This window comes from Meriones unguiculatus, chromosome X (genome assembly GCF_030254825.1).
Source record: "Meriones unguiculatus strain TT.TT164.6M chromosome X, Bangor_MerUng_6.1, whole genome shotgun sequence".
Taxonomy (NCBI): Eukaryota; Metazoa; Chordata; class Mammalia; order Rodentia; family Muridae; genus Meriones; species Meriones unguiculatus.
In genome coordinates, this window is record NC_083369.1 from 87720165 (window position 1) to 87735009 (window position 14845).

General features: G+C 39.7%; 1 pseudogene; it reads right to left on the minus strand.

Annotated features, from left to right (window-relative positions):
- Positions 1 to 670: 670 nt before the first annotated feature.
- Positions 671 to 14845, minus strand: part of LOC110541212 (melanoma-associated antigen B16-like) — a 28711-nt pseudogene continuing 14536 nt past the window's right edge.

The following is a 14845-nucleotide window of genomic DNA, read 5'->3' on the forward strand; positions in this document are numbered from 1 at the left end:
TCTTTTTAAAAGGTGGAAGCTTAGCAAACATGTTGTAGTACTCCAGGTAATTACATTGTACAGATAGATGAAATTATTCTACAATTAATTTTATGTCAGGACAAAGATCTTATTATTAAATTTTTGAATTGCATTCAGTGGAGTTATTAGAAGCTAAACAGCAATGCTATTATATGCAACAATATTCAAATATTAGGGGCAAACAGTGAAAGAAAAAAACATGGCATGGTACTTATACATATTAGAACTATGCAGATAAGATTATGGCTTCTCTATCAACCTAGGTCCATTATCACCTTCAATTCTAAAATTTCTCCGAAATTATTAAGGAGTAATTGTTAGGACTAAATAAAACAATGATCATGATGCGCAAAGCAGATTTTATATTAAAGAGGTTTATTAGATGGAGATGGAGAAAGAGAGAAGGAGGGAGCAAGACATGATAGTGGAAAGAGGGTGAGGCACCCTGACAGAGAAAGGGGAGTAGACAAGAGAGGTGGGGGCAAGAGCCAGGAAAGATCAGAGTGGAGGGTTGATCCTTTTAAGGAGCAATGTAACCACTCCTGCCAGGTGTGGCTACCTGGGGGGAGACAAATGATGACATCATAGGTTGCTAGGCAACCCAAAAGCAGGCTGCCTAAATACTAACAGTAATTTATCTTTGATTTTACTATAAATGAGGAAAGCTGTTGCCCATGGCACTAGAACTAGCACCAGAGCCAGAACTTAGACCAGCATGGTCTAAAATCATGGCAAGGTTTTCTCTTCTATCAGATCCTCTTCATACTGAGAAGGGAACCAGTAGGGTCTGTCCCATGAGCCTTGGCCATAAAATCTAACACTTTCATCTTACTCAATCCTGGTTACCCCACATATATTCATAGTGCACAGGATCACTATTGGCTACTGCCTGTTACATCAGGTATGGCTCCTTCATAAACTTATCAGTTATAAGCTGTCGTGGTTAGCCAAAGAAGAAGTGATTCATCCTAGCATAGATTCCCATTGGATTCAACATTTCCCAAACCTCATCTTCAGTGGCACAGTTACCTTTCATGAAGACTACCCTCAGGTTGATTATCCTGAGATCTGTCTTAGGAAAGCAATATTCATCACTGTGCATCCAATCATAGGTGAGACCTAGTTTGACAAAGAGGGTATAGTAGTGGTTGACAGGATCTACCTCCTTACATCCAGGCCAAAGACCATTTCCATATGCGCAGAAGCTTTCATGAGGATTTTGTAAAAATGATATTCTTCTTTGAAAATTTCAGCCATTCTCATTATCTCTTTCATCTGATACTTGTTTAGCATGTAATTTACCAAAAAAATAACTTTCCCATCTGCATTAATCATAGGTAAATTCATGGGGGTTGGATGACCTGATGGATTCACTAGGTTACCCTGCTCTTCTTGGTTGCTACGACCCTCAGCAGATTCTCTTGAAGAGGCACAGGGATTCTGAAGAACTCCAGTAGTACTGGGTGTCCCATCTTTAGGATCTTCCCAGTTGCTATCCATAAAAGGATGAGAGGAGGAACATTGGTCCTCCACATCTCTGGAGACCTGTTTAATCTCTAGGCCCTCGTTCTCCTCACAGGTCTAATTCTTCAGATAACTATCCCTAAGAACATGAGAGGAGGAACATGGCTCTTCCACATCCTTGGGGACTGCTGCATCCTCTAAGTCTCCTCACTGCATATTTGTAATCTTCAGAAGTTAGACCTGGTGATTCTAGTAGACTAGAAGTAGATAAGTGTTTAGGCAGCAAGGCATCAATGATGAGTTACTGAAAGAGAAAGGGAGGATGTGAGGGTAATCAGCTAGTAAAAGCCACTTCCAACAGACTTCTGAAAAACATGTTATAAAAGTTCACAGGCAAAATCTTGTAGGGGAAAATAAAGGACCTGCTGAGTACTAGCCAACACAATATGAAAGTTATCAGAATTCATAGTAGACACAGATTTGGCTCTGTAATAGCCATTCCTTTTCTAAATGAAAAAAGAAAAAGTTCTATAATCTCCACAAGTTTAATCAACACTGAATCTGATGGACTTAAGCCAAGTTCTGTTCCATAAAAGAAAATAACCCCCTAAAGGTAGACATGAAGATCTATTTGTAGCCAAGGAACTATAAGCAACTGACATCTACTGATAAGTTTTCTTTAAAGTATGTTGATCATGCTCTGATAGGTGGTCACATGCACTTAAAACTACATGGATTGTACAAATAGTGCTTAATGGGTTAAAACAAAGCAAGAACACAATGTTGTGTGGGGAAGGAAGGAGAGTGCATCTAGGAGGTATAGGGAAAAGGGGGTGAACATTATAAAATTCTATGAAATTTTCTTTTTAAAAATTTATTTATTTATTCTCTTGTATATTACATTCTGACTGCAGTTTTCTTTTCTTCTTCTCCTGGCAGCCCTTTCCTCCTCCCCACATTTTCCCTTTCTTCCTCCAATCCACTCCACCTCCATTTACCTTCAGAAAAGGGCAAGCCACACAGGGATATCAACCAAACATGACATATCACGTTGCAGTAACACTAGGCACCTCTCCTCATAGCAAGCCTGGAAGAGGAAAACTGGTAGGAGGAAAAGGATTCCAAAATCTTGCATTGTTAGAAGTCTTACAAGAAAGAAAAAAAATAAAACCATGCCCCATAGGACTAAAATTGTATCTTCTTAGAAATTTAGGAGTAAGTGGTCAGGTCCTCCTTATTTGAAAATTCTCTGGGTCAAATGCAGAAACTAAACTCCACAGAATGTTTATGTGTTGTGGTGATCTACTTAACGCTCAGGAACCTTGCTTAGAACCAAACAACAAGTTTGTCTTCTTCATTGGAAATATACCTATATCAGAAGATGACTACTGCCTCTCTCAGATCCTAGTACATGAAGTGAACTGTTCAGACTTTTGTTATCTTTATTTTAATTATCTAAAGAAATGAATACAGTATCAGGGTAGCAAATCTTCTATCACTCCTGCATTTAACTATATATCACTCACTGTTCATTCAATCTATACAGCACTACATGTAATTCACCAAAATATTGAAAATATTTGAGACCCATTCCTTTTGTTGAGCTAATGTTCTATCATACTACTTGTGTCCTGGTGAGCCCTAAGTAGGAACTATAGCATTAAATTCATCAATCTCCCCCCCAAAAAATCTCTAAATAACCGAAACAGTTCTGTTGAGATCACTCTGTTCTTGAGTATATGTTCCTATATGTCTCACTAGATGTCCTTTCTTTATCCTATGGAAGTATCTAGAATATGATATAATTTGTTTGGAACAAAATATTTAAAACCATGTCTTCAATTGGCAGGAGAAGGAAATCACTTTACATAATAGTCTGGCAGTCTTGCCCAGGGGCTCCTCAGGCACATTGTGATATGTTAATCCAGATATTCTGAGATACATGATTCCTTGGGGCCCTTAGTCAAAGGTTTTATTTTGCTATAAAATTCAGCTATACTTCCTTAATTTTGATAGCTACCAGTTTAGTTCCCTGTCAGAATCAGTTCTCATCTCTTCAGACAACTGTGGGGAAGGGTTTGGGAAATCTGTTTGCCAAAACCCAGTTTATCACTATGACAGAGGATATCAGCCCCTGGAGACCTATACACTTGGAAGGGTAATCTCTCAGACTTCTTCCACGGTCTTGCCTTTGATTTTGGCAGAGTTTGGGGCATTTTATACTACTTGATATATGGGTCCACAACAACAAAACTTTCCCTTATAAAACCTCCATTTAGGAAGATGAGGAATCCTCATAGGTACCCAATCCTAAGGTACCCTGGACTAACAACAGTATTAGAGTTTTATTTGGCCTCTTATGACCTACTTTGAATAGTAGTCCTAATCTTATCTCTGTTTCCATCTAGATTCCTAGTAGTGTTGTGTATAAATCTCTCTTAATCTGAGACTGCTATTCCAACAACTATAGTAACTTTTTTGAGGAAGGAAAAAGTAATGAAATTCTAAGTACCACTTAAAACTTTGAAAATTTGAAAAACAGAATGAAACATATGAAGATACCAACTATAAAAAAACAAATGATTCTTCAATCTTTATTCAATGTCTAGATATCAGTTACTAACACTTCATAAGACTCTTTGCTCTTGCTAGTCTGTTATTTTTATTTTGTAATTTTTTAGTGTTAAACCTCCAGAAGTATTAAGGAACCAAAGAAAGATAAAAAGGCATCCTTCATATGTACATCCGTATCCACATTCTAACATTATAGGTGGACATTGCCGGGCCATATCTACTCTAAAGTGGATGGGTTCCCTACATGCTAATTCAGAATAGTTACCTTAGATGCTGAAAGCACCTTTAAATCCTCCCTCAAATTGTCTGGTTTCAGTGCTTCAGATCAAAGGCCATAGCTTACTGCAAAAAAAGAAAAACAATGACATAAAGGATGTTCCTTGTGGATGCCCCTTCCACAAGTTCTTCCTAAGCAGAGAGCCAGAGAAGAGCACCCAGATAATCCATTCTTTTAGAGAATGTAGTCCATGTGGCTTTCTATCATTCAAGGAAACGTTCCTTGAACCTTTGGGCTGTGGTTATTAGTCTAAAGTTTATACTCTCACTGTAAAGTATCCTTTCAAATAAATGCCATGAAATAGTTGTCCCAGTTTGATTTTTGGGTGTTGTCATAAAGTACCGACCAAAATCAACTTAGGAGGAAAGGTTTTATTTCACCTTAAAAGTTATAATCCATCTCTTAGGGAAGTCAAAGAAAACTCAAGGATTGAATTTAAAGGCAGGACCTGAAGCAAAAACCATGGAGGAATGCTGCTTACTGGCTTGTTTCATCTGCTCTTTTTATGGTCTTAATAAGACTGCCCCATCCCCACTCCCATAGCCTCACATATTTCAATGTTCAGTCATCAAGGAGTAGCGCTATTTGAAAGAAGTAGAAAGATTAGGAGGTGTGGCCTTATTGGAGCAAATGTACTATTGGCAATGAGCTTCAAGTTTTCAAAAGCCCATGCCACTGAATCCATAATCTCTCTCTCTCTGTCTCATTCTGTCTCTCTCCCTCTCCTTCTTGTTTTTCCCCTTGTCCTCCCTTCTTCCCTCCCTCTCTCTCTTGCTCTCCCTCTATCCCTCCATTTCTCTCCTTCCCTCTCTCATTCTCTCTCTACCTCTCCTCTCCTCTCCTCTTCTCTCTCTCTCTCTCTCTGCCTATGGATCAGGATGTAGCTGTCAACTACTGCTCCAGTGTCTGTGTGCATGCTGCCATGATTCCAACCACAATGATACTAAAATAAATCTCTAAAACTCTTACCCATTGTAATAATTTTCTCTTATAAGACTGTCTTGGTCATGGTGTTTCTTCACAGCAATAGAACAGTGACTAAGACAGAAAGTGGTACCAGGGAATAGAGTATTGTGATGATAGGCCTAACTACTCTGCTTGTTGGCAGAGTGTGGACATTGGGACTTTGGATTAGGAAAGCAGTTGGATATTCTAAAGAGGGCTTAATGGACCATACTAGTAGGAGCAATGGAGACAGAGGTGTGTAGAGCAACATAGATTAATATGGCCTTGCTCAAAATGTTTCAAAGTGTAAGAATATTATAAAGTGCTTTAATATCATTCTTGTGAAATTTTGGCAAAGAATACGGCTTTATTCTGTCCTTGTACAAAAATTCTGCCTGGGGATAAACTTAAGGATTTTGGATTAATGGCTGAGGTGATTTTAAGACACCTTACTATTGACTCTTTCATGATGATATCATTAATAATCCTTATGGTACGCTCAGGATGCGAGGCTAAGCACTGCACTCAGGGTCAGCCGCTTTGGACCCAGAGAAGAGCATGTCTGATTGTATGCGGGTTGATGCCCCAGGTCCCGCCTCTGAGAAAAAGGTATTGGACGGGTCTGATGCTCTTTGGGTGGATGACACCTAAATGAACATCTGTACAAAGTCCCAATGTATTTCTAATATCAGAGATCAGACCTCTACTCTTGCCTGATGCATCTAAAACAAAAAGGGGGAACTGTAGAGAGCTGCGGAATGCTATGCCTTAAAGATGGAGCTGGTTTCCGCCTTCCACCTTCCCGATGGTGAGTGCTCTTTGTCACGAACAACTCCACATTTGGCTAAGGCCGAGGATCTGGCTTGCTTCCATGTATGTGGACCTATCTGCATTGCCCCCGTGGCACGCCTGGGTTGGCTACCCAGAGGCTATTTAAGCTGTGGGCTGGCTTTCCCCGGGGTCCGAGGATTGTTCAATGTTCCTGAATAAACTGCATTGAAAAAAAAAATCCTTATGGAGATATATAATGAAAAGAAGCAAGCTGGACAAAGAGAAATATAAAATGTACAGTAAATGTAAAATGTAAGAAAAGGAATTAAGTCCAGTTTTCAAGTTTTTAAAAGTCTTATATTAAATGTGAAAAAAAGGAATGGTGGCTTCAGGGCAAGACCTCACTCAGCTCAGCTTCTTACTTATGAAAATGAAGAAAAGCAAGGAAACCATCCTCACCAGAAAACTGATGCAAATGTAATTGAAAGAGGGAGCCAAGTTCCATTCCTAGCAAGCAGCAGGACTTGGCAGCTTCAGCCATGTGATTTTGCCTTTAGAGTTAAAGACAGAAGAAAGGGCTTGTAGATTCTGTCTCCTTAGTTCAGTAAAGCCACTGAAGGAAGCCATGTGTCAGAGGTGTCCCTGAATCGAGGTACTGAGAAGACACTGTGTAAGGCTGTAAAGATAAAAGCTGTACTGTGTTGGAGACTCCAAGATATTGGAAATGCCTGAGTCATGGGATACCTGCCAAAGAAAGTTGCTAACAGAGTGTGGAATCATCCCAAGAAAGAGAAGTGTACTGCAGTCAACACATCTAAATGGAGTTGACAATCTGAAGAGTGCTTTGACATCAGACATGGAGATTCAGAGTTTGGAATTTACTCAGCTGGTTTTCGTTCTTGCTTTGGGCCAGCATTTCTACACTGTGCTCCCTTTCCTCTCTTTTACAAAGTTAATATATGTTATGAGTCATTGTAAGTTGAAGTTTGTGATCAGGTTTTTCTATTTTTATGTTGTAGGGGAATACAGTTAAGAGATTACCATGAGTCTCAGAAGGGACTTTGAACTTCTTAATTTTAAACAGTACTGAGACTGTTAAAAACTACATTCACTTGTAAAATTGGACCAAATGCATTTTGCCTCATGATATGGCAAAGACTGTGGAGCCAGGGATTGGAATGTGGAGGTTTAAATAAAAATGGCTCTCAAAGGCGTATCTATTTGAAAGCATAGTCACCAGAAAGTGACAGTACTTGAAAGATTAGAAAGATTTCTTATTGGTGGAGGTATGTCTCTGGTGGTGGCCTGTGAGCTTTCAAAAGCCCATGCCAAGCTCAGAGTCTCTTTTTTCTCTCGATGGATCAGGATATTGCTCTCAGCTACTACTCCAGTGATTGCCTTATACTACCATGCTTACGGCCATTATGATAATGGACTAACTCTCTGAAACTGTGAGCAGGCCCAAATTAAATGCTTTCTCTTATAAAAGTTGTTTGGCCTCCCCACCCCTCAAGGGAGGAGCAGTCCTGTTAGGCCACAGAGGAGGGCTTTGCAGCCAGTCCTGAAGATACCTGATAAAATAGGATCAGATGAATGGGGAGGAGGTCCCCCCCATCAGTGGACTTGGAAAGGGGCACGGTGGAGATGAGGGAGGGAGGGAGGGACTGGGAGGGAATGAGGGATCGGGACATGGCTGGGATACAGAGTTAATAAAATGTAACTGATAAGAAAAAAATAAAATTAAAAAAAATAAAAAAAAGAGTTGCCCTGGTAATTATCAGTCTCTTCACAGTTATAGAATAGTGACTGAGACAGGCCTGTTCAATTACTTTTCTTATCTAAGCCCAAGTTTAGTTACCTAGGAATGACACAACTTACACTGTGGGATGGGGCAACCTATATCAATTAGCAATTAAGTAAATGCCCCATGGAGGTGTTACAAATGGGTAATGGGAAAATAGGAAAGCAATTTTATATGCTAAGGGGAAAAAGAAGGCAGAATAGAGGGAGAGGGAAAGAAAAACTCAGGAGAGAGAGAGAGAAAAAAAGAAAAACCATAGGGAACCATTAAAAGGGATTTCACTATGATTGATTTAAGTTTCTCTCCCTTTAGTTTGTTGTTGCTTATAGACTCACTGTATATAGCCTTTACTATGTTTACTTAAGTGACTTGTATCTCTGATCTCTTCGGGATTTTAAACATAAATAAATGTTGAATTTTATCAAATGCTTTTTCAGCATCTAAGGAGATTATCTAGTGTTTTTATTTTCTTTCAGTTTGTTTATATGGTGGATTACATTGATGGATTTTCATATATTGAACCACTCCTGCATACCTTGGGTGAAGCCTACTTGGTCATAGTGGATGATATCTTTGATGTGTTCATGGATTCCATTTGCCAGTATTTTGTTGAGTATTTTTGCATCAATGTTCATAAGTGAGATTGGCCTGAAATTCATTCTTTGTTGGGTCTTTGTGAGGCATACCTATCAAGGTGACTGTGGCTTCATAGAGTGAGTTTCATAATGTTCCTTCTGTTACTATTTTGTGGAATAGTTCGAAGAGTATTGGTGCTAATTCTTCTTTGAAGGTCTGGTATAATTCTGAGATAAAACGATCTGTGGCTCTTGGCTTTTTTTGTATGGGAGACCTTTGATGACAGCTTCTATTTCCTTAGGGATATAGGACTATTTAATTTATTTACCTGGTCTTTATTCAGCTCTTGTAAGTGGAATCGATCAAGATAATTGTCCATTTTATTTAGATTTTCAAATTTTGTGACATATAGGCTTTTGAAGTAAGACCTAATGATTGTTTGGATTTCCTCAATGTCTGTTGTTAAGTCCTCCATTTCATTTCTGATTTCAATAATGTCTCTCTACCTTTTAGTCAGTTTGGCTAATGGTTTTTCTATCTTGTTGATTTTCTCAATGAAGCAGCTCTTGGTTTCATTGATTCTTTGAATTGTTTTATTTTTTCTAATTTATTGATTTCAGACCTGAGTTTGATTATTTGCAGCCATCTGCTCCTCTTGGGTATGTCATATTTATAACTAATAGCTAACCAATTCCTTTTTGTAAAGTCTAGTTACCATCCAGATGTGTGAAAGAACCTAGAAATTGAGTATCAGACTTTATATAACAAAGGACTGATTAGAATAAAGATGAAGAACAAATTTGAAGACATGAACTGATTTTTTTAAATTCTTTATTAATTACACTTTATTCACTTTGTTTCCCCACCTGTGGTTCCCTCCCTCCTCCTGTCCCAATCCCTTCCTTCCTCCACACTCTACATGCATGCACCTCCCCAAATCCACTAATAGGGGAGGTCTTCTTTTCCTTCCTTCTGATCCCAGTCAATTAGGTCTCATCAGAAGTGGCTGCATTGTCTTCTTCTGTGGCCTGGTAATGCTGCTTCCCCCTCAGGGGGAGGTAATTAAAGAGCAGGCCAATCAGTTCATGTCAGAGACATTCCCTGTTCCTATTATAATGGAACCCACTTGGATACTGAACATCTGTGCAGGGGTCTTAGGTTATCTCCATTCATAGTCCTTGGTTGGAGTATCAGTCTCAGGAAAGACCCCTGTGCTCAGAATTTTTGGTTATGTTGTTCTCCTTGTGCAGTTCCTGTCCTCTCCAGATCTTACTGTTTCCCACTTCTTTCCTAAGATTCCCTGCTCTCTGCCCCTTTAAAGGTTGGCCATAAGTCTCAGCATCTGCATTGATAATCTGTAGTGCAGAGCCTTTCAGAGGTCCTCTGTGTCAGGCTCCTGACTTGTTCCCTCTTTTCTCCTTCTTCTGATGTCTATCCTCTTTGCCTTTCTGGATAAGAATCGAGCATTTTAGCAAGAATCCTCCTCTTGATTAGTTTTTTTAGGTGTACAGATATTAGTAACTCTACCCTACATTATATGTCTATATGAGTGAGTATATACCATGTATGTCTCTCTGCTTCTGGGATAGTTCACTCAGGATGATCTTTTCCAGATCCCACCATTTACCTGCAAATTTCAAGATTTCCTTTTTTTTATTGCTGAGTAATATTCCATTGTGTAGATGTACCACAAGGGAAATGCAAATCAAAACGACCCTAAGATTTCACCTTACACACATCAGAATGGCTAAGATCAAAACCTCAAGTGACAAAACACGTTGGAGAGGTTGTGGAGAAACAGGAACCCTCCTTCACTGCTGGTGGGAATGTAAACTTGTACAACCACTCTGGAAAGCAATCTGGTGCTTCCTCAGACAACTAGGAATAGCACTTCCTCAAGATCCACCTATACCACTCCTAAGCATATACCCAAAAGAGGCTCAAGTACACAATAAGGACATTTGCTCAACCATGTTCATAGCAGCCTTATTTGTAATAGCCAGAAGCTGGAAACAGCCCAGATGCCCTTCAGTGGAGGAATGGAGACATGAACTGACTTAAGTAGAGAAATTTGTGAATCAAGGAGGAAAAGTAATTTAGAAGCTAACCAGATTGTTGTAAAAATGGAATATCAGAGTCATTTGGTTTGCATTTCCTTATTGACAAAGAATGTTGAGCATTTCTTTAAGTGTCTCTACCATTCAATATTCCTCTGTTGGGAATTCTCGGTTTAGCTCTGTATCCCACTTCTAATTGGATTACTTGGTTTGTTGGTGTTTAACTTTTTGAGTTCTTTATATATTCTGGATATTAGTCCTCTGTCAGACGTATGTTTGGTGAACTTTACCAAGTCTGTGGGCTGTCGTTTCTTTATTTTCTTCCATTAAGGGTGCTATCATTTTCATAACCTCAGATTTCAGATTGTTTTCTTATGCTTCTGGTGTGATAAGATCCACAATGCTTGATTGTGTATTATAGCTGGGGTTTGGTGGAATCATATGGCCTTGGGTTTTGTTGCTGGTGTTATTGTGTTGACAGCCAGCCATTTGGTTGATTCTGTTGTTAGAAAGCCTAGTGATCTTTAAGGATAACAGCTTTCTGGGGTTGTAGGTAGTGTTCATGATCCCAGATGGCATCAGTCCTCTGATTTTTTTGCTGCTCCCTGATCACTCCTGGTCTCTGGTGTCTCAGTTCAGGGTGGATGTTGTGGAATAGCACAGGGTGGGCAACTGCCGCTCCCTGATTCTTGTTGTTCTTGGGGAAATAGTTCAGGGTAGGTCCCAGGAAATGCCACACACTTCCTGATATGTGCTGGTGTGAAGAGCCACAGATCAGTATGTGTCCTGGCAAATTGCACAGGTGGGTAACTGCAGTGTTGGGTGCACAGAGGAAGGGGAGCACAGAAGGCCCCAGGCAGACCTGGGTACTATTGCTGGCAGGCTGTGGAGTCTAGTATATGGGGGAGGGTTTCTTACCTGCTTCTCCCTGATCCCTGCTTGTCTAGGGGGCAGCAATCAGAGTGGGTCCTATTAAAAGGAACTGTTGCTCCCTGATCTGTGGTGGTCTCAGGGGTCACAGACCAGTGTGGGTCCCTGGAAGTGGTGTAGGTCAGGGACCACCTGCTATATTTTAAGTTTAAATTGTATGTATATGTTTGAACCAAGTGTTTGTGTCTGGATAACATGTGTGCACATATAAGCACAGTGCCAAGGGAGGGCTCCAAAAGGATCTTAAATATCCTGGAGCTTGTGTTAGTTACTCTTCCATTGCTGTGAATAATCACCATGACCATAGAAACTTATAGAAGAAAGAAACTTATTGGAGGCTTGCTTACAATTCCAGAGGGTTAGTGTCTGTGACCGTTATGGCAGAGAGTATGGCAGCAGGCAGGCTGGAATCAGGATAGAATAGTAGCTGAGTGTTTGAATTGGTACTGGTAAACATGAGGCAGACAAAGCTAATAGGACATGCACTTGGCTTTTGAATCCTCTAATCTCATCCCTAGTTGACACACCTCCTCCAAGTTCACACTTTCTAATCTTTCCCAAACAATCCCACAAACTGAGAACCAACTATTCCAATATGAACCTATGGGGTCATTCTCATTCAAACCACTTGTGCTTAAATTTCAGTCAGTTGTGTGCTGCTTGGTATAGATGCTGGGAACTGAACTTTAGTTCTTTACAAGTGCAATAGATACTCTCAAGCACTGAACCATCTCTCCATCCCAGGAATTCTTTTTTTTCCTACCCAACTCTCCATCCAAGATTTAAATGTTGTCTTTAGTTTTGCTCTTCACAAACTTACTATCTGGTTGTCCTTTGTCTCTGTCAATATCTAAGTCACTTTCTTGTTACTATGACAAATATTTTGACAAAATCATTTTAAGGGAAATGGATTTATTTTAGCTCAGAGTTCAAAGTGCAGTACACCATGAAAGAAAAGACAAGATGGGAGGGGAATGAAGCAGATCATCACATCATACTTATATTTGGGACTTAGAGAACAGTGAATGTTTGGTGTTGATATGTTCTTTCTCTATTATATACACTGCAGGATCCCAGTCATGGAATGTTGCTATCTACAGTGGGGTGGGATTTACTTTCACTTCAATTATCATAATCAAGACAATCCCACAATGGCTTGCCTTGAGGCTCATCTGTCAAGTGAGTATAATTCTGTCAGGTTGATAATGAATGCCCGAAGATACAAATAGCTACCTCAAACTCATATAATAATCATTCCATCTCCTTTTTATTAAGATGAACATATATCCATTATACAGAGTAATGTTTTTTTTTAATTTTTTATTTAACTTTTATTAAATACACTTTATTCCTTTTGTATCCCCCCATAAGCCCTTCCCTCCTCCCCTCCTGGTCCCACACTCCCCCCCCCCTTTCTGCATGCATGCCTCTCCCCAAGTCCACTGATAGGGGAGGTCCTCTTCTCCTCTTTCTGATTTTTTTTTTGTTCTTCTCAATGCAGTTTATTCAGCTGAGAGTGGCCATTGTTACAGCAAATTCTACCAGAGTGGACACAGGACTAGCCACAGGATTATCATCATGGATTGCTGCAGCCATGAATCATCTGAAGGAATGGGTGGGCAGGGGAGCATTAGCAGGCCTTTGGGTGTTGGTCTCCTTGGTTTGCCTATGGTGTATATGCAAGATTAGAGTCTCACAACAGCGTAATGCAGCCATGATCATTCAGGCCTTTACAGCCATTGAAGCAGGACAGTCTCCCCAAGCATGGTTGGCTACCATAAAAAGCTAAAATGTTATGCTCAGGATGCGAGGCTAAGCACTGCACTCAGGGTCAGCCGCTTTCGACCCAGAGAAGAGCATGTCTGATTGCATGCGGGTTGATGCCCCAGGTCCCGCCTCTGAGAAAAAGGTATTGGACGGGTCTGATGCTCTTTGGGTGGATGACACCTAAATGAACATCGGTACAAAGTCCCAATTTATTTCTAATATCAGAGATCAGACCTCTACTCTTGCCTGATGCGTCTAAAACAAAAAGGGGAACTGTAGAGAGCTGCATAATGCCGCGCCTTAAAGATGGAGCTGGTTTCCCGCCTTCCACCTTCCCGATGGCGAGTGCTCTCTGTCACAAACAACTCCATATTTGGCTAAGGCTGAGGATCTGGCTTGCTTCTGTGTATGTGGACCTATCTGCATTGCCCACGAGGCACGCTGGGGTTGGCTACCCAGAGGCTATTTAAGCTGTGGGCTGGCTTTCCCCAGGGTCAGAAGATTGTTCAGAGTAATGGTTTTTAATACTGCATTTTTGTTCAGTGATATAACATATTTTAGTCATATTCACCTTCCTATTAACCTATTCTTGCCCAATCACACCTAGTTCTCAGTCCTCCTCCTTTTTCCAGAATACTCCCTGCCTTATGTTTTGTTTAAATCTAAATTCCAAATATAATGAAAACATGTGACCTTTATCTTTCTGAATCTTGTTCATTTCACAGAACATAATGAGTTTCATTTTTTAAATAACGCCACTTCTGTCTTCTTTTTTGTCAACTCTTGCAAACTTCAATCTATACGATGAACTGAGAACTAGTCTATATGCTTCATAAATCATGACTAACCTCATTTGACTTGGTAAGCACAGAGGATAACTGAGATTTAGACTATAGGATTCAGCTGTCCACACTGATGGAAATCCCAGCTAAATGACAGATGTCTGTGTCCTTAGACTGATGCATAAATAGAGTCCCAGAAGTAAACAATCAAATATCTGATTTCATATCCCTGCTATAGATAAAGCTAACTTGTTGAGTTTCTACAATACACAGTTGTTTTGTTGTTGTTTATACAACAGGGAATGAACATGGTGGGCATTAAAAACAAAGATTTGAAGATTTTTGAAAAATATATGTATAGCACAACTATGGATCATTAAAGGGTAGAATAATTATGGGGATAGCTCCGCTGTCTGATCTTTTATGATAAAAGAGACTCATCATTTATCTCTATTTGAACCCTCCCTGGGTATTCCTGCCTTTTGTATATTTTGGAGTGAACAAGGGGAGACAACAGTTAGACAGTTCTCATGGGTTTGTTTGTTTTGTTTTCTTTATTAAAATAAAGGTCATACTCTGAGAGGCTTTCCACCTTAAAAAAAAAAACGCTAAAACATATCAACTGTATGATATGTTTTTCTTTGAACATTTAGATTTAATATAAAATGTCAGATAAAATTACAAATATAGTCACAGTGCATTAAACTAACCAAGATTACTTTTTTACTTGTTTTAGGAAGAGAACATGAAGTCTCCCTAACTAACTGACAAATATTGGCCTATATTAGTGGTGAGTGAATAGAAACCTTTGTTTTGAAAGCCCCTGGTTCAATCTGCAGCTTTGTATGAGCATCTACATCAGCCATTTCATCATCTACAC